Source organism: Periplaneta americana, chromosome 12 (assembly GCF_040183065.1).
Source record: "Periplaneta americana isolate PAMFEO1 chromosome 12, P.americana_PAMFEO1_priV1, whole genome shotgun sequence".
Taxonomy (NCBI): Eukaryota; Metazoa; Arthropoda; class Insecta; order Blattodea; family Blattidae; genus Periplaneta; species Periplaneta americana.
Genome location: NC_091128.1, coordinates 57,734,737 through 57,755,111, shown reverse-complemented (window position 1 = coordinate 57,755,111; position 20,375 = coordinate 57,734,737).

Genomic DNA, 20,375 nt, shown 5'->3' with positions numbered 1-20,375 from the left:
GAACTCGATTTAAAAAAAAATGGATAGGCCTATAACTTGTTTTGCATTTGAGCTCTTCATATATGATTGTGATAACGTACAACATACCTGCACTTATTTCCTGTCAACAACTTTACCACTGGCGCTTACATACTCTACATCTTGTACCCTTCGCTTTTTTTAACATTACAAGACAATACACTCTTGTTTATTTCCTTTTTGCTGGCGAACAGTCTGATTCCGATGCAGCACCATTCATAGCAGTCATTGTTCTGACAGACACACTGAATTCTTGTGTATAAAATAACGAGCGAGTATTCGAAAATGCTACGAAAACGTAACATGCAGCGCCTATTAGAGAGACTCTCCGAATTATACTCGTAGCTAAGCCAATATAATAATGTCCGAAGTTCCGGACATCTAATTTGTTCCATTGTTTGAAATTCTCAAGCCGCTGTAATATAGTAACGGGCAGAGACATCGGTCATTTAATAGTGTATAATGTACGCCTTGCCTTCAAAAGCAAATTGCACTCAAAAAACCATTTTCGGCAAAACTTGGACATTCTGCTGATTGATTCATATGTTCGAGACTACTTATCATTACATTTTAAGCTTCCTTTCTTCCAAAACAACGCCAATCCTTTGTCTAAAGTTTGTGTTATTGTGCATGTCACTTGAAAACTCGCTCAGTTCGTATACCGGTGGTTAAAAAGAAGTAGCCCAATCCTTTCAATCATATATGAGACAGTGTTAAATATTTGCTTAGGCATTGTTTAAAATTGCTATTAAATCTGCCTCGCTGGTGAAATTTGTTTATAGAGTTCAAGAATACAATAGCATATTTCAATTTTTTTAAATTTATTTGCTATATTGACATTGCTATAGGTAGTAATATGTCTGTAGTAATAACAAATTACTGTAATACCATAAAACTGTTTTTGGTAATTAGATTACGGAGGAAAATAAGACCGATGTATAGCTAGCATAATGAAGTTTTTTATGAAGTCATGGTTAACAATATTTTTTTTATAATATTTGACCTTGTACATAGCCCTGTCTGGTTTCATTCGTCTTTTATTTCCATTATATTTTTTTCCTGCTGACTCAACCATTTTCCTCGAGAGGCATGTTAAAATGGTATGCTCATGAGCTCTTCTCTACCAATGCTGCAACACAAGAGTTTTTTTAGTGAGGATAATGGAAAAGAAGGCTTGAAACGTCGTAGCTACAGCGGATAGATAGTTTAAGGCAAGGAAAAAAATTCTTCAGTTAATAGCATGTACTTTTTACCTTATGTTAGTTATTAACATCACTTAAAAAACATCAGTCACCGAAGTCAAATAACAACCGCCATACCAAGAAATTGTCATCAAATCTACATACATTATAATCATACTTCTACCCTTAAAAAATAATATTATGTAACTACGTATAATGTACATGTACAGTTCGCGGCAAATACAACTTATCGGCATTATAACTATAGGTAGGAAGTTCGTACTAAAACAGTAGATCTCAATTGAGTACAATGAGAAGTACAGAGTCACCCGCGCCTCGCCCTGCTCCCGCACACCAGATACCTGCATCAGAGCGAGCGCAGGATATCGTTATCAGTCCAGGAAGGCACTGACGGAATGAATAGCGATCATCTACGAATATTTCCGATAAATCACGAAGCAAAGAAACACACCGAGCGATCGGGTCTGAGGACGAGCGCTCGGTGTTCATGAGTGCTTTTCCTGTAGCAGTAAGCAGTAGGTGAATTATAGGCTTGTCTAATCAGTACGTTTCATCAGAACGAATGTTGAAGATGATTCAATAGTATCGACGTCGATCTCAAGCAGAGGCTCGGACACCGTCTCTGTTGATTGTAAAAGACTACAAAACACTATGTCAAAAGTATATACCGAAAATAAAATTAAATCAGCAGAGTCAGAAAGCAGTTACTAGCTCTGCTTGGACTAAATTCGGAGAAGTAAGGGATAAGAATACCTTAAAGTACATAGTATTGTCCACACCTGTGGAGTAACGGTCAGCGCGAAACCAGGTGGCCCGGGTTCGAATCCTGGTCGGGGCAAGTTACCTGGGTGACATTTTTCCGGGGGTTTCCCTCAACCAATACGAGCAAATGCTGGGTAACTTTCGGTGCTGGACCCCGGACTCATTTCACTGGCATTATCACCTTCATTCAGACGCTAAATAACCTAAGCGTCGTAAAATAACCTACTAAAATAAAAAATAAAAATATTCCCAAGTTAGTATGAGTAAAGTTCATATTACGTCCGAGATGAAACAAAATATATCGCTACTAATTTATTATTTGCATTTCATACATCGATAGACATTTTTAGTTATCACGTATTAAATGTAATTTGTTTTATATACGTTTTATAGTAATATAACCAAATATTTCATTTGCATTTACAGTAATTATCACGATTAATTGTTAAACGAAGTAGGAATGAAATATATTTATACAGAAAATCATTTCAGGCTATTTCATTCTAAACAAAGAAAAATGTGTAATTAATTAAATTTCCACTAAATATATAATTGTTGAGAACAATCGAATGATTTCTATAATGATTATTCCATTGTAGGATTAAATCATTCGAATGCATGAATGAATTGTTCAATAAAATAGCAGTATGTCGATTACTCATTCTATACGTAGGCCTATAGCCTGAGAGCAGCGCTCTTTTTTCTTATCGCCATGTAGGTCAGGTGTTTAATTTAATGAAGATCAGGGTCAGATTCTGGGGCTATTACAAGAGTCAGTACGCAACACCCACACAGAACATTCGAAGCTTATCATTCTATTGTTGCGTCATATGATTCTGAACTCGAAGCTCTTATCATTATCATAAAATGGAACATATTCTGTTATGCAAGTACATATTTTGTATAACTTCATACGGCTTGTTGTGGTGGTAAGCAAAGTCAATGAATAATCGAGTGATATTGTGAATATTTCTATTATTTCGAATGGTTTTTATAATCAAATAATTCGAATGAATTCATTCGATTTTTACCGATACTGTACTACGTAGTACTGTAGCATAATGCTTTGCGTACAGTGGTTGAAGCGAGCGCTCGTTCTGACAGGGGAGCGATCCCCCGGGCGATCTCGAGCGAGCGGAGGCAAAACCCGAGCTCGAGCGATTACACACGAAGAGCATTCGGTAAAACCGATCTCAGATATCGTTAAGCATCGCTCTCTTGCAGGTCTCTGCCGCACACTACAGACAATACGCAGTTCACATAAAGAACACATATTATCATTATTTAGAGCTGTGTACAGTCGTGAATGATATTAATTTATATTAATAGTTTAGGTTTTGAATAAAGTGAGCTACTCTGTTATTATTATTATTATTATTATTATTATTATTATTATTATTATTATTTACTTAATGTTAACATTACACATGATTCCAAAAAAGTAAACTCATCTGTTATTAAATAATTATGCAAACAGGAGTGTGTAACACGTTTATTTTTTCCCGGATTATTCTTTGTTAAATGTTGACGTCTCGTGCTGCTATGCGTTTGGTTGCGTTACAGTCCAAGTTCAACATCGAAATTACGATACGAACTTCCTAGCTGTCATTACAATAGAAATGACAAATATTCATGAAAACAATTATTATGGGTTTAATTTTATGTGCCACATACGAGATACACTACTAGATTCCCAAAATAGTTGTTCACTTGATGGTATTAAGAAATACTGTATCATATTTCAGATTTGCTCCAGAAATGTCTTGTGACGTAGAACTAATATTTTCAGAGTACAAAATATCGTTTTCTTTTCTTCTGAACATAAAAGAAATATTACTTTTGATAAAATGAAAATGTACATTGTCATTTGTTATAATGAGGCTAGAATCATAATTGTATATTTTGTATGTTATTTTTATATGTATAGGTAAATTACTACAATTAATTTGTTACTTTGTCACCTGATAGTGTGTAAGAGAAGGCCCTATGGCAGGCAGGTCAATTGATGCCCACAGGAGGAAGCGCGCGCTTTAGAGCTCAGGAGAGTCTGAGCGCTTTACAGCGGAAAGGAAAGAGACAGACAAAAGAGGTGGTATATGCCGCTTGGTCGGGCTATATTCAGGGATGGCCAGCACTGATTCAATAGATAAAGGGAAGAGAACTTATTAAACCTGTATCCATGTTAATTTTTAGATTTGCCTGAGAAGTATAAGTGCATTATAAGAATGTAAGTTTTAATTTTAATGCTTATTTTTCACAAGTTTGATTTTTTTATTCAAAAGAAATATTTTCTCAGCTTTTCGTATAGAAAAGTGAAATTTTCAGGTACAGGCCTATTTATTTAGTAGCCTTACAGAATGTTTTCGTAAATCTAATATACCATATATAGACGTATTACTGAAGATAATGTATTGAAAATTTTGAAAATATTCGCATGGAAATTGTTTGTAAGGAAATGAATTAACAAAGCAACTACTATTTCATCATAAGCAAAAGATACGTGCCGATGTATTGTAAAAATGTCAGCTCTATAGCTGCAGCAGATTTCGAGAAAATAATTTAATATTCTGATGATAAGAAGTTGTTCACAAATATCACCTTAAAAGCATAATGCCATAAGAGTTTTGTTATGTAATATTAGTTACAATTAAAACATATACAGTACCTAGGTAACTTTGCTTTGTACTGTAATATTGTTTTGATTAGTTTACTGATTACTTTTGTAAGGCTAAAGATAGCATCAATATAAATTCCAACTTATCATGTCATACTCAATCTCTTTCTTTGGAATATCACTTTCTTTATGAATTATGTGTTTCATCCACTTAATACAGTATAATGTTATACTACTATGGAATTTAAGTGAATATTCCTTCTTAACTCTCTATTATCTTATTAAGATTTAAAACAAAAGTGTAATATTAAGAAATCAGTGTTAGTACTTTTGTTTACAATATAGATAATATTAAACAGAAAGAAGCCATATAAAAATAACCACATAAAATTTCACGTTCCGTTTGAAGTTTGTGCACCACTGTTTTCTTAATCCGACAGGTTGCTTATTCATATACACAACCCTTCCTCTTTCCATTCTTAGCGCTTGCTGCCCGCGCACGACGTCAAGGTCATAAAAATGCGCTTGCTTTGACATCACTGCCCTATGGTCTTAACTGTGCCAGTATAAATAAATGAATGAATGAATGAATGAATGAATGAATGAATGAATAAATAAATAAACAAATAAATACATTATTGTTATTATTATTAAATTATTTTAGATTGAGAATTACGAAGTTTATAATAACAAATTATTGTTTTTTTTTTTTTACATTATTCGTTTATTACTTTCTTGTTCTAAGACTGGGGATTGACTGGATCACAAGTTTGGTTACTACCCGGCTGTGCACGTTCTGTTTCACTGACATTGAGAGCTGCACTACTACTTATCATCCAGTAGAAATATAGTCCAAGCTCACACAACTTAACAGTTTTGGTACCAACTTTCTAGCTCTGATTACAACCAATCGTATCGCGCCTGTTAGTGGAGAGATGGGACTGCTCTGTAGTACGGGAAGAAAAGGCATCGGCTGTGAACGAAGGTTATTTATACTTGTAGTTCCGTACAAATAACACCTCGGTTAGAGATAATAAGAACATTATGTTGATTTTACCTTTTATCAATATTTATGTTGCATATGAAGATCATGACTATGGATACAAGAATCACATTGGTGTATAAAATTCTGAAGCACCTTCTGCAACTACATCTGTAATTTCACTCAGCACTCTCCTGATTTCTTTCTCCATCCGCTCCCTCACGGGAAGAAAATGAATCGCAGCCCTCGGCTGTGAATCCCTCAGTGTCATTTCTAACTTCTTGCTGAACACACGCAAGTTACGGTACCACAGTGGTCCCATACAGCGTCGAACAACGAATATTTATTGTTCAGTCTTCTTTTAAAGAAGAAATCTTACGACAATTATGCACATAAATTTCGACATCATTTCCTTGGAGCTACAGTGGTCTCAAGACAGTGAACAACTGAACTGTTTAGAAAGTGGCGAGAGACAGGATTTGTTTTAAACAGGAAGAGAAACTGAAACTGATTTTACACAGGAGAAACTTGCAGATATTCAGGCAAGAATGCAACTAAGTGTAAGGAAACCTTCACACTGATTAAGTTAGCATAAGAATGCGACATGACACAAAGAGCAGCATTAAGAGTGCTGAAAATACTGCAGTGACAGTGGTTTATCGGTTACAACAAGAAAATCCAGCCACTCGCGTGGATTTTTGTGAGTGGTTGTTGGGATGTGTACATGAAGGTACTGTTGATCTACCTCAGTTAATAATGATAGACGCAACTTGGTTCGAAGCAGGGTCGCCTCCTCCTTTGGGATTTCGGGGCTCAGCCCCGCATGAAAATTTGCGTAATACATTATTTTAGATATGTTCTAACAACTCTCAAATATAGAGGAAGTCTCATTCTCTTTATAGTCAAGGTTTGGATTTCACCTGCGCGGAGGAGATGCTATAGTCCTCTGTTGTAGAAGCGACAGATAAATTCCAGCCCGGAGATGCTAGATCCCCTAGACAGGCCTTACGAGAGTGTGACGTAGTTCCTGGTTCGGCGTAGCGCTTAGTGCACAAAGATGCTATAGTCGTGTCGCTGTTATTTCCGGTGTGACTCCTCCCCTTTGCTTACGTCTTCAGGCGCGTCTCCACTATTAAACATTTAACAACAACATGTTAAATATAACATGTTGAATTTAACATGTATATGGACATTTCAAGTCTCAATTGACTTAACATGTTAACTAAGTATGTTGAATTTAACACTTTTAACATGTTGGCGCGTTTTCCAGCAGAAATGGAAAACATGTCTAGTCAATTCATTTCCTCGTGCAGCGTCGGTACAGTTCGACAAAGTTCGTACAGTTTTCATAGCAACAACTATAAGTTCCGATTTTGTGGCGCGTATCTTGATCATTTTTATACCGTCATTGGCCCTTGGTGTTGGCTGTAAGTTGTTCGAAGTAATGGAGTGGACGAAAGAAAATATATTAGAATAAAATTAATGTACTGATGGAAAGGCCTTGTTTGTGGGATGTGTCTGCAAAAGAATACACGGGAAAAACTAAGAAGGCCGACTGTTTTAGAGAACTGGAATTATTATTTAATTGTTCTCGAGAATACAATAGAGAGTTTTCGCACTCTCGTCGAACGCTAAACGTTAATGCTATGTTGACGTCAGTAATGGTCGTATTTGGTGATGTATATTAACGTTCGTAAACTTCGATATTACCCACTCCTTTAACATCTATCATGTCGTAGGTCCTATGATAATCAATCGCGCTGTATTTTTTTTTTTAATTGAGATGAAATGGCTGCTCTTAAATTGTGTATTTCTTTGATGTAACAAGAAGTATTTTTGCAGCACTATATTAAAATCGTGTTCTGACATTCTCAGCAAGTTTTTTGAATCCAAATCGATACTATATTCAACTCTAAGCTCGTTTAGAATGTATCCTGCATAGTGTCTTTTACTAAGATATTGCCGCATCCACATTCTCATTTTCTTCCTTTTCAAAGCCTTGTAACAAGCAATAGAGGCAATTACAAAAGTCAGATCTTCATCTGAGTCCACTGTCCAAGGTTTGCAAATAAGACACTATCTACATTAAAATCTCATAGACTCTTTATAGTGGACTACGCAAAGAAAGTAAAGTTTAACATGTTTAACAGTGTGGACGAAGTGTTTAATGAAGTTAGCATTAACATGTTCAATCAACATATTGGGATGTTAATGGTAAACAATTTAACAGTTAACATGTTGTTGTTCAATGTTTAATAGTGGAGACGCGCCTTTAGGAAGTGAAGGCTCTATAAAGTCTAGGTAGGTAGTATCGTTCGCCATTTTTGTTCTTTCGTTGCCGAGCTACCAGATGAGGAATCTATTTGCTTCACCGTTAAACATTATCATGTCGTAGCTCCTATGATAATAAATCAAACGCACTGTAATTGAGCAAATAATTGAGCGGCAAATAACGTCCTCGTGTGATTTCTGCGAACGACAACGAAAGAGACAAAATGGCGGGCGATTATATTAAGTATTTATCGAGCCTTAGGAAATTCATTACATCATCAATAGCGAATGACAAGACGCACACGTTTAAATGTAGCCGACCTGCAACGTGATTGGCTGCCGGAAATAAGAGCGATGGTACTATAGATCCTATAAAACAGATGTTTCGAGTGAGGGGTGCCGGGAAGGGGGCGATTGTTGAGGCTCATTCAGTTCTGTTCCGATCGCGGTAAAAGTGCAATAAAATCAGGTGGACTGCAAAGTACAAAACGCATGTGATATTCAATACAGTTATGAATAAAGTCGATTTTTTATTACAAAATCCATTCCAAAGGTTACGTGACCTAGAGAAACTTAATGTTAAACAGTTAGGACTAGATCACCCATCTGTTAATATACAGGGTGTATCTAAATTGGTGTCAAATATTTCGGGGACGTGTTCCTAACATCAAAACAATTAAAAAAGTTAATAAGAACATGGGTCTGAAAACCATTCGTTAGGCAGTTATTAAAGGATTTGTCCCTTCATTGACCGCTGATTGTTTGATGGTTTTTTGTTTGCTTGTATTTTGTAGAGCAAAGAAATCAGAAGAAAATGTATTCTGTGAGTGAACAGAACGAAATGATTTGCACCATTTAATTGATGATGTGCTTCTGGACGTCATCCAACGAAGGTGTTTTAACACGATGCTGCTTCAGCTCATTTTAGTCTGATAGTTCGTAAATTTTTAATGATCGATTTCCCCAAAGATGTATTGGTCGAAGGGGATTCATTGCATGACCTCCTCGATCGCCTGATTTGAATCCAATGGATTTCTTCGTCTGGGGACATTTAAAGTCCCTGGTTTATGCGACTCCTGTACTTAATACTGATATTTTGAGAGCGTATCCAAACTGGATTTCACAAAATACGAAACACTCCAGGAATTTTCAACAGAGTACGCCAGAGCATGTAACGCAGGTTTAGGGGATACATCGAATCAGGAGGAAGCCACTTCGAGCAATTTTTGTAACAGTAAATTTTGTCTTGTAACTCTGAAATAAATTATTTTGAGACCAATGTTCATATGAACCTTTTGTAATGTTTTTGTGTTACGAACACATCCCCGAAATATTTGACACCAATTTAGATACACGCTGTATACATACGGCTTTTAAGGAACCCGGAGGTTAACTGTCACTCTCACATAAGCTCGCCATCGGTCCCTATCCTGAGCAACATCAATCCATAGAATAATGCAAATCTCCAACTCACCTGGCTGAGAACCCGAGAAGAGTTATTCTACATCAAACGCCGGGAAAACCTCAAGTCATACAACATTACTCCAGTCTCTACCATCATATCCCACCTCCTCAAATCCATTTTAATATTATTCTCCCATCTACGTCTCTGCCTCCCTTAAGATATAATTCCCTCCGGCCTTCCAACTAACACTCTATATGCATTTCTGGATCTGTGTTCCTCTTTCAAACTGAGAGTCCAAGTTTCACAACCATACAGAACAACCGGTAATATAGGCCTACATTGTTTTATAAATTCTATCTTTCAAATTTTGAGAGCAGAATGGATGATAAAAGCTTCTCAACCGAATAATAACACGCATATCTCATATTTATTCTGTGTTTAATTTCCCCGTGAGTATCATTTATATTTATTACTGTTGCTCCAAGATATTTGAAATTTTCCACCACTTCAAAGGATATTTTTTCCAATTTTTATATTTCCATTTCGTGCAATATTCTGGTCACGAGACATAATCATATACTTTGTCTTTTCGGGATTTACTTCCAAACCTATTGCTTTACTTGCTTCAAGTAAAATTCCCGTATTTTCCCTAATTGTTTGTGGATTTTCTCCTAACATAGTCACGTCATCCGCATAAACAAGGAGCTGATGTAATCCGTCCAATTCCAAACCTTCTCTGTTATCCTGAACTTTCCAAATGGCATATTCCAGAACGAAGTTGAAAAGTAAAGGTGATAGTGAATCTCTTTGCTTTAGCTCTCAGTGAATTGGAAAAGCATGTAACAGAAACTGGCTTATACGGACTCTGCTGTACGTTTCACAGATTTTAATTAATCGAACTAGTTTCTTGATAATATCAAATTCAATGAGAATATCATATTAAACTTCTCTCTTAACCGAGTCATATGCCTTTTTGAAATATATGAATAACTGATGCACTATACCCTTATAGTCCCATTTTTCGCCAATATCTGTCGAGTACAAAAAAAATCTGATGAATAGTCTTAACTATTACGTCTAAAATCACACTGATGATTCCCGAATAATTTCATCTACAAATGGAATTGATTTTCTGAAAAGAATATTGGACAAAATTTTGTACGACGTCAACAAAAGTGATTTTCCTCGAAAGTTACTACAGTTAGTCTTGTCCCCTTTTTTAAGGACAGGTACAATAATTTATTATGGTCTCCTTCCATTGTATCCTCTGTTAATATAATACATAAACACAAAACGTAGTCACGATCTTCCAACCCTGAGTGGTAAAGCAGAAAGCGGTGGCTTACAGCTAATGAAAATAAAAAATCATTGTTTTGTTTTTATTGTTTGTTGTTTGGTGGTGATGTTTCTTGAACTGTTAATGGCGTGAGTGACCTGAAACACCTTTCGGAAAGAATTAAATCCCATGAATTGAGTTTTTCTCAAATTGGAAACTCACTTAAATGTAATTTGTTTGGCAAGACGGGTATAAGGTCGCAGATAGATGAGGGACACAAAATTGCAGTTACACGTCATAATGAACTCGTTCACAAAAACAGACAAAATCTAAGCAGGATAATCGACTGTCTGAAATTTTGTGACCGCCATGAAATTGCTCTTTGAAGCCATGAGGAATCACAAGATTCACTAATCAGAGAAGTCTTCTTAAATTTAGTAAGTGAAGTAGCGAAAATAGATTGCAATTTGAATAAACATCTAGAAGACTCAGAAGTGTCTAAATATATCAGCCACAATTCAGAAGGAATTATTTGATTGTATGTATGATGTATATAGGGAGGCTCTTCAGGTGGATATTAATAATGCCATGTTTGTATCGGTGCAAGCTGATAGGACCACAGATATTTCAAAGAAGACACAGTTAGACATTGTTCTCCGTTTTTTTTAATAATTCATTGATCGATCACGCATTTAGCGCTATACAGATCATTTCTAAAAAAATATAAATACAATACATGACACTGAATTGAGGGCAGCCTAGATTGGGCTCCTCAATGAACAAAAATAATTGTTAATAAATAATTATTTACATAGGTTGGTGTGATGATAAATGTTGATTATAATATGAGGTCCATTGGAAGTCGGCTCTTGATTCTGGTGGGAAATGTGGACTTTCTTCCGAGAGAGTAGTGGATGGCGACTGGAACATTTTCTAGGTTGTTATAGAACTTCTTAGCTTGTGAATGAATAAACTGTTTGTGTCAATACCAGTTTCTCTGTGTAGTTGGCTGTTACGGACAAACCAAGGAGAATTGAGTGAAATTCGTAGGACTTTATTTTGAAATGTCTGGATGTGTTTCATTTAACTTATTGCAGCTCCTCCACAGACAGGACAGGCATAAAGCAGTAGAGGTCGTAATAGAGATGTGTAAAGTAGCATGCAATTTTGTAGCTTTAGAGAGGATTTCTTGTTGAGGAGGGGATATAATTTAGTGAGACTTGAGTAGGCCAATTTAAGTTTGTTGTAGATGTGATTTTTTCATGATAGACGGCGATCTAAGTGCACTCCAAGATATTTTACAGCTTTATCCTTTCGTTTCCACGGTATCACGTTGGTTGAAAGATTTAAGCATTGAGGATTAGCAGGACGACACAAAGTAAATATCATTGCTTCGCATTTTTTGTAGTTTAATGCGATGCGCCAATTTTCAAGCCAAGGGCATATGATGTTTGAGGCTTCCTGAAGGTGATTTGAGGCTATGTTAATGTTGTGTTGCATAAATAGCTGTATGGTCTGCATACATAGTAATTTGTGCAGTTGGTGTTGCAGGAATGTCCGCAACTGCTATAATGTAGTATAGCGTTTTCATAGCTTTGTTCAAATACATGGTAGATCTGCTGAAGGGATTTCGCGCTGTGTTCTACAAGCATTAGAATCGTATAACCTGAAATATAAGTTAGTGGTTCAAACTTACGATGGTGTTTCTCTTATGCGGGGTACAAAGAATGGAGTTCAGAAATTAGTAAGAGATATTTACACCTTTTGCTCACTTCTTACATGGCTATGCACATCAACTTAACGTCTGAATGCAACAAGTTTGCTCCGGCATCACACCAATAAGAATTTTCTTTGCAAATCTTTCAGCATTCTCTGCTTTTTTCTCTGTATCAAGTAAGAAAACTGATTTACTACAAGAAGTTTATGGTCGAAGACTACCACGTCCTAGACAGACTAGATGGTATTTTCAGAGCAGGACAGTAAGCTCTGTTTATGAAAACAAATCAGCATTATTAGAATGCTTTGAAACAATTCCAAATTTGCTGGATGGGATTCACCGTCGATAACAGAAGCGAGTGGATTAATCAATTATCTTGAAGATGAAGAATTCCTTTTTTTTTTTCCTTGAAAACCTTTCATCAAATAATGCCATTGATAGATGTGTTTTACAACATACTGCAAAAGGAAATCACCACAGTAGTTTCTGTAAGACAACATCTTCAAAAGTTTTGCAGTGCTATCACTGACATAAGGGAAAAGTTCACTCGAATGCAAGTTGGGGGCACTGAGATATGAAATGGTAGCAAGAAAAGGAAAAGGAACATAAATGAAGTAGACTGTGCTATCGAGAGTTGTGACATTATTATCAACCAGGCTGTGCATGTGGCCATGTGCAGAAGGTGCGTCTGCGTCCGTTGCACAACTAATCCATCGACCTGGTAGGTGTTGGATTTAGAAAATTAGGAAGATATCACAACTCACGAACGAGGATAAACAGGGGTTCATTTTTCAACAAAACGGAGCCCCTCCACTTTGACATACGGAGGTCCAGGGGTACCTAAATCGATATCTAATCGATTGATTAGTCGTACAACAGATGCAGATAGCACCTTCTGCATATGGCCACCCAGTTCGCCGGATTTCAGTATGTGATTTCTGTCTGTGGGGTTTTGTCAAGGACAATGTTTACATATCTCCACTTCCAGCGACGTTGGCCGAATTGAGGAGGTGCATTAACACAGAAATCAGGAACGTCACACAAGATATTAAAAATAGGCTTAAGGACTTTACTAATAGATGGTAGTATGTTATACACACTATTTAAAGAGTGTAATTGATGTTTTGTTATTTGAAGTGTTGTATCAGTGAAGAAGTGTGTTGTTTGAGTGAAGTGTGTTTGTGTCAATGAAGTTTTATAGTTATAGTGGTAGTGCAAAGTATTTGAACAGTGAAATGTTTTTGAAGTATTAGTGAAATCAGGATAGTATCAGTGAAATGTGTTGTAGTTCCAGTGCAGTGAGTGAGTTGGCAGCGAAATGAGTGTAGTACTGAAAGGTACTTGTGCATGTATGAACATATAATCATGGGTTTTAGTTCGCACTTAGGGTTAAGGTACAAATTAGATTTACTTTAAATGTTATTGTTATTGTAAGTGATCGTGCTTCATTTAATTTAGGGTGCTCATTATTATTATTATTATTATTATCATTATTATTAATAGTATCATTATTAATTGTATTTTTTATTAATTGTCATTAGATCAGGGTAAGTTACATAGGAGTAATATTATGCTACTACTTTTATTATTCAGTTACTACCAATTTTATCACCAACTCTCATTTATGCATGCTTAACAAACATAAACATGATATATTTATCAACAGTAATCTCACTAGAGGTGTTGATTTATCTAGAGAGAATCAAAACTCGAGTGGGATTTAACTGACTATGACATAATTAGAAGAAATAACGTACTCTAATGCAATAAAATATTAATTGACTTACTAAAATTCTATTTCACTAATGTTAGCTTCACCAAAACGTTTGAACGGAGCCGCCATTTTCAGTTCACTGTCTATGCGGTAAACAAATGACGATCGCAAAGCATGTTTTACAGTGTCGTAAAGAATTTGCAGTTTGAAATGTTGGCAAACAAAGAAAGAAATGGTAGGGAGGTGATAAAACAGAAGAAATTATATAAAGATTAGCAGAAATAAAGTACTCTAATGCAATAAAATATTAATTGACTTACTAAAATTCTACTTCACTAATGTTAGCTTCACCAAAACGTTTGAACGGAGCCGCCATTTTCAGTTCACTGTCTATGCGGTAAACAAATGACGATCGAAAAGCATGTTTTATAGTACCGTAAAGAATTTGCAGTTTGAATTGTTAGCAAACAAAGAAAAGATGCTAGGAAAGTGATAAAAACAAACAAATGTTAGAGAAGTGATAAAAGTGTAGCGATAAACAGCCATGACTGGTTAAAACACGACCTTTCGTACTGTTTCAGTGGTCAAAAGTACAGTAGTATGACGTAGTAAAAGTGTAATAGTGTGTAAAATAAAACTTTATCATATTTTCGTTTTTTTCATTTGTGAAAAATTGTGACGTGATGGGGCAATTTGGAGGTCAGTTTCGAATTCAGAACGATAAATCTGATAAGAATCACTTATCAGATCTAAGACAGCAGAAAATAATGTATCGAAATATAGGACTGTGTAACTGACGGAGCTAGGACTGAATTCATAAGATCTATTCGTACCTTTACCGTGATATCTTCCGTAGAATAATAACGTAGTAAGCGAATTCTTTCAGAAAGTGTTTAATATGCGTTATTAAACAGTAGGTCTATTCTATCACTCGTTTCGATTTTCCACTCAAACAAAATGTTTCTAAAAATTTAGTTTTTGCGAGATTTTAAGCTTTATAAACATGAATAAAAATTAAAAATCCCATCGATTTTTCTAATTCCTTAAAGAAATGTGTATGCACCAATTTCTATCAAAAGATTCATGGTCACATGCAGAGAAAAATGGGTTTGTTAGTGTAAATCGGCCAATTGGGAAAATCGTCGTATCTCGAGCTAAAAACGCGATTTTTGTACAAGCGTTAATAAAATCTATAAATTCCAACCACTTATGGAAGGGAAAAAAATGCTGAATATTTCCAAAAAATTTGCTGCTCTAAGTTGTATCTAACTCCTTAAATTACTAAAAAAAAATCACCGTAAAATTAAAAAAATGCCCTCAAAATTAAAAAAAAATGACCTACAAGTTAAAATAACTAAAAATGACGTAAAAGCTCTACATTTCTGTAACCAGCAGCTCCTATTCAGGACTTATATATTTACGCAACATAGAAAAAGTAAGAAATAACACGCCTCCGATCTTCATTCTCGGCATAGCGTCGTTAAATAAGCTGCGAGGCATGCATTAATCAGTTCGATCCTGGCGGCGCTATTGTCCGGGGTAAATCAGACCTGACAATAGATTGATATGCGTGCTCGGTGTTGTTTCACGTGAATGGCGTTGGAGCTTAATGAATGCAAATCCCATTCTGTCAGGTATCGAACCCAGACCACCATGGTCCATTACCCGCAGTGAGCGACAACTCAATCAACGGAGCCGGCGCAATAAAATCGCGAGAGGGGGCTTCAAATTCATGTAATAGCGTCATGATAGCGTTACAAAACATTACAGTTTGTAGCGGGACGCCATTATCTTGCACAAATACATACCCGATGACACGCTACGTGGCAAAGGTGTAGTGTTTACGTCTTCATACTGTGATCATTGAACTGATGGTGTCCCGCTGCCACTTTATGGTACTCACCAGGACAAACCTTGGAATCTCGCCGAAGACGAGTAATAAAATTGAAGTCCATGTTGAATATTACGTAAACTACTTTTAACACTTGAATATAAATAATTGATTAAATGGCGATCTTACTCGTGTTAATTATGTAAGCATGTGCGGCTTACAGCTGTTTCGGTGCTACTTGACACCATCCTCAGAGCCTACTAGATCTCGGCGCTATCTCAACTTCGCTGCCTGTTGTGTGGGTGCGTTCGTGTGATGAAGAGTTGTATCAAATAGTGTGTGTGTGTGTGTGTGTTCTGAAATTGATCTGTGTGTTGAGAATTTGATTGGGGTGTGTTTTAGTGTGTCTGTATATTTCACATTGTTCTAGTGTGTTGAGTTTTTGGTTTTTGGGTTTATGTGTAGGATTTTCATGTCTGTAATTATATTATTGTATGTGTGGTTAGCATTAGTTATGTGTTCGGTATATGTAGATGTATTGTGTCCTCTGGTTATTGCTTTAATGCGTTCTTTGTATTGAGTTTGGAATGATCTGCCTGTCTGTCCAATGTAGAAACTGTCGCAACTATTGCATGTGAGTTTGTATACGCCTGTGTGGTTGTATTTATTTGTTTGTGTTGTTTGTGTGATGACATGTTTTTCTCAACACACAGATCAATTTCAGAACACACACACTATTTGACACAACTCTTCATCACAAGAACGAATCCACACAACAGGCAGCGAAGTTGAGATAGCGCCGAGATCTCGTAGGCTCTGAGGATGGTGTCGAATAGCACCGAAACAGCTGTAAGCCGCACATGCTTACATAATTAACACGAGTAAGATCGCCATTTAATCAATTATTTAAAATTGAAGTATATCCCACAATCAGCGTGGTTTCGAATAAATAAATATAGCCTACAGGGTGAATCAACTGTCTGGAAACCACATAAATATCTTCCATATGCTTGATTTTCGTTTACTAAATGTGTTACCAGTATTTGTAAGAGCAAATGCTCATCAGTCACACATTCGATTCTAGCCCACAGCTATCTCAAAAGCCGCCATTTTGAATGCAACTATGAAATTTTAAATGGAAAGGGGGTCATATAGTTACTCAAAATCATGTGAAATTTTCAAAGAAAAACAATGGTGAAATCCGTTTTCAGATATCTCTAATTGTTTTCAATTAATTTAAAGATAACTGTTATAATGACACAAACATTAGTTACTGCATCTACAGATATTTTGTAACATGGTACGGTACTAAGGAGGCTTTGGAAAAGGTGTTTTTATGTAATTCTGGTAATTAACTTTTCCTGCTTTACTGTTTGGCTAACATGTGACAGTTTCAATGCATTGTTGTTATTATTTGAAGCTTTCCTATAAGAAATTACTTGATTTTCGTGATGACATTATCGAAAGAGGAAAGAATTGATATCACTCTTCACTGGTTGGTTAAGTCACAGAAATGTTGCAGCAGACTGGACGAACAGTTCCCTGGACGTCGGATTGGTAGACATGGACCAGTAGAATGGCCGGCCAGGTCTCAAAATTTAACACCCCTTGATTTTTTCTTTTGGGGTTACATAAAGAACTTGATATATGAAGAGAAAATTGAGAATGTGGATAGAATATTTTGTAGCATTTCCGGGGTGACTTCAGCACAGGCTTCAATGATACGGTTCTTTAAATGTTCCACATTCTCAATTTTCTCTTTATCCTACCAAGCTCTTTATGTAACTCCACGTCTACGTCATATAAGTATCATATCATAATCACGTCTTTTCCCTATGCTTTAAATGCACAGGGGAAAAGTCCTTCCTATACGATGATTTGAACGAAACATTTTAAAATATTATTTTCCCCAAAGATGTTCAGAAGTAACGGGGTAATTTAAAGTCACACGAAACGATATTAACAATCAAAATAAAAGGTCGCCTCGCCTTTGACATCCATGCACAATCATACATGCTCAAATGCATAACACAGGTGTCTTGTTTCTTCTTCCAAACACGAATACAAAAAATTTCTTTATAAATTGATTCCGACGAGTTTCTTCTGGTGCTGAAACAATAATAACAAATTTCAGTACTACATGTGTCCTCTTTTATATGAGTACCGGAGGATTTAGTCTAGACTTCATACACACAGTTTTCTCTTCTCTCACCAGTCTGCCTTTATGGTAGTCACTGGTCGTTGAACCTCAACATTCTTAAGACTTCCAACTACGAATCGCGATGATAGATATCTTCATAATAGGGTTTAGGCCTATTCCAGTTGAAGTGAAAAGCATGAATTAAAATCTAATTTGCGAATGTGGAGCAACTGTCAAGAATACAACAAAAGAGCATCTGGAAGCCCATAGAAAAGTCTATGTTCGGACATCTCTCAAAGCTCTGAATCGCTACCTTTGCAACTACCGGAGACTACCCAGTCTACAGGTTCTATTCGACATCAATGGGATCCAATAATGCCCTTCAGCTCCAATTAGAGGTCCTAATCCCTGCTCAACGGTGTCCGTAGTGAGCGTACCCTCATTGTCTAAAGAGGATAGTTTCAACCTTGAATAATCACAGGCCTGCGAATTTAAATTTTTGTTTTGCGACACGGGGTTAAACAGGTGCCCATACCAAATTTTGGTACTATACTGAATTTAAATCTGCTTTCCACTTATTCGTATAACGTACCGTTTTTTTTTTTTTTTTTTTTTTTTTTGCCATTTAGAAAACAAATATTTAATATCTGAGTAATTTCTAATTCTCAAGTGCAATTTAAAATGCGTGAAATCATGCAAACCATGATAAAATCTCAATTCTAAACATGCAATAGTTTAAACTGAACTACGAACCTTCAAACACACCTTACGAAAATGATTTTCTCCTCCGCTTTGTTGAAAACGAACGCTGAATTGACTTGCATTTGTGGTCCTGATGAGGGTTATCTCTTATTAAGAGTAGTCAGCCATCATGGAGACGTTCCACCGACCCTGGTATCTCGTTTCCATCTCCTTTATGTCTTGATGGAATCGTTTTCCCTGCTCTCCACTTAGTATACCTAAGTTTTTCAGGAAATATTCAAGATGCGAATGCAGAAAATGTAACTTCAAGCTCATATTGCATACGAGAGCCTTTAACTTTACGAGCATGGTTTTCACAATATGCTCATATTGGTCATCTTTAACATTACCCAAAAACTTGTTTATAACATCCTTCAATAAGTCCCAAGCCTGAAGCTTAAGTCAATTATGATATTTCTAAAACAACATCCTTAATGAGTTGGCGAATCTCTGGACAGTCAAAAACTCCCTTCACTTTTGATTCGGATAACACTGGAAATTTTTGAATAAGATATTGATAACAAGGACCACTTTTGTTAAAAAATTTGACAAAATGCTTCATTGTCTCTATTTTGATATGCAAAGGGAGTATCAAAACATTTTGTGAGTTAATCAGCGGGTGATTTATAAAATCTTTTGTCTCTGGCACTAAGTGTTTTTTTTTCTGCCAATCAGTAACAGTCCAGTGCCTTTCTCTGGCTCTAGAGTCCCATTCACACAAAAAGCATGGAATTTGGTGTAGGCCTACCCTGCTTGTTGCCTCAATAAAATATATCACACTTTAAGATCACAGCATACCTACCATTTGTGTACATTACATTTAATTTTTTCTAGAACAGTATACAAATTCTGATATATTTCCTTAAGGGATGTAGAGTGAGCTATTGGAACTGAAGCAAAAATATTTTCATTGTGCAGTAGAACACCTTTCAGACTTCTCTTGCTTGAATCAATAAATAGACGCCAATCTTTTGATTCATAAGCTGTTCATAGAGGACCAATCAAGTTAGGAATATCACAACAATACACTAGTTACCCTTCTTTTACAAAATATTTTTGAACTCTTCTTCACGATGTCTGTACCAGCAGAAAGTTGTTCTAGGTCCTAAAAGATTGTTCTCTTTCAGCTTTGAGCCTAAGAGTTTACTGTTTTCTTTGATAAGACCCAAATCACGTACAAAATTATTTAATTTTGACTGACTCAAAGGATACAGATTGTCATCTTATAAGTCGGGGGGACAAATTTAAATCATCTTCTGCACTCGAAGTGTACCATGAAGTACTAGTACCACTCTCTGGTAATATCGTACGTGGTGATGGAATTGGAACATCAGGTGCATATGGCACAGGCCTCATTGTTGTTGGCAAGTTTGGATATACATATAGTGCCCGCCTTGTTTTTCTTATTGAATCCAGATATTTTACACTGACAGAAGTAACAGTCATCATAATGATTTTGTTGCTCACGCCATACCATAGCAACACCAAAGGGCATAGATGAACGAACTCCGTTGTGCCACTGTCTTAGATTTTCTACTCACGTTTTAAACACAATATGTGGAGCGAAATCCTAGTCTTGATCTCCTAATTTAATTTTAAAATAGGCCAGATACAAACTCTTGATAAATTCGGTAATGTTTCTTTTCTGCTGCTTTATCACATAACACCGAAATACATAACAGAATGAAGTTGCTTGATTCGA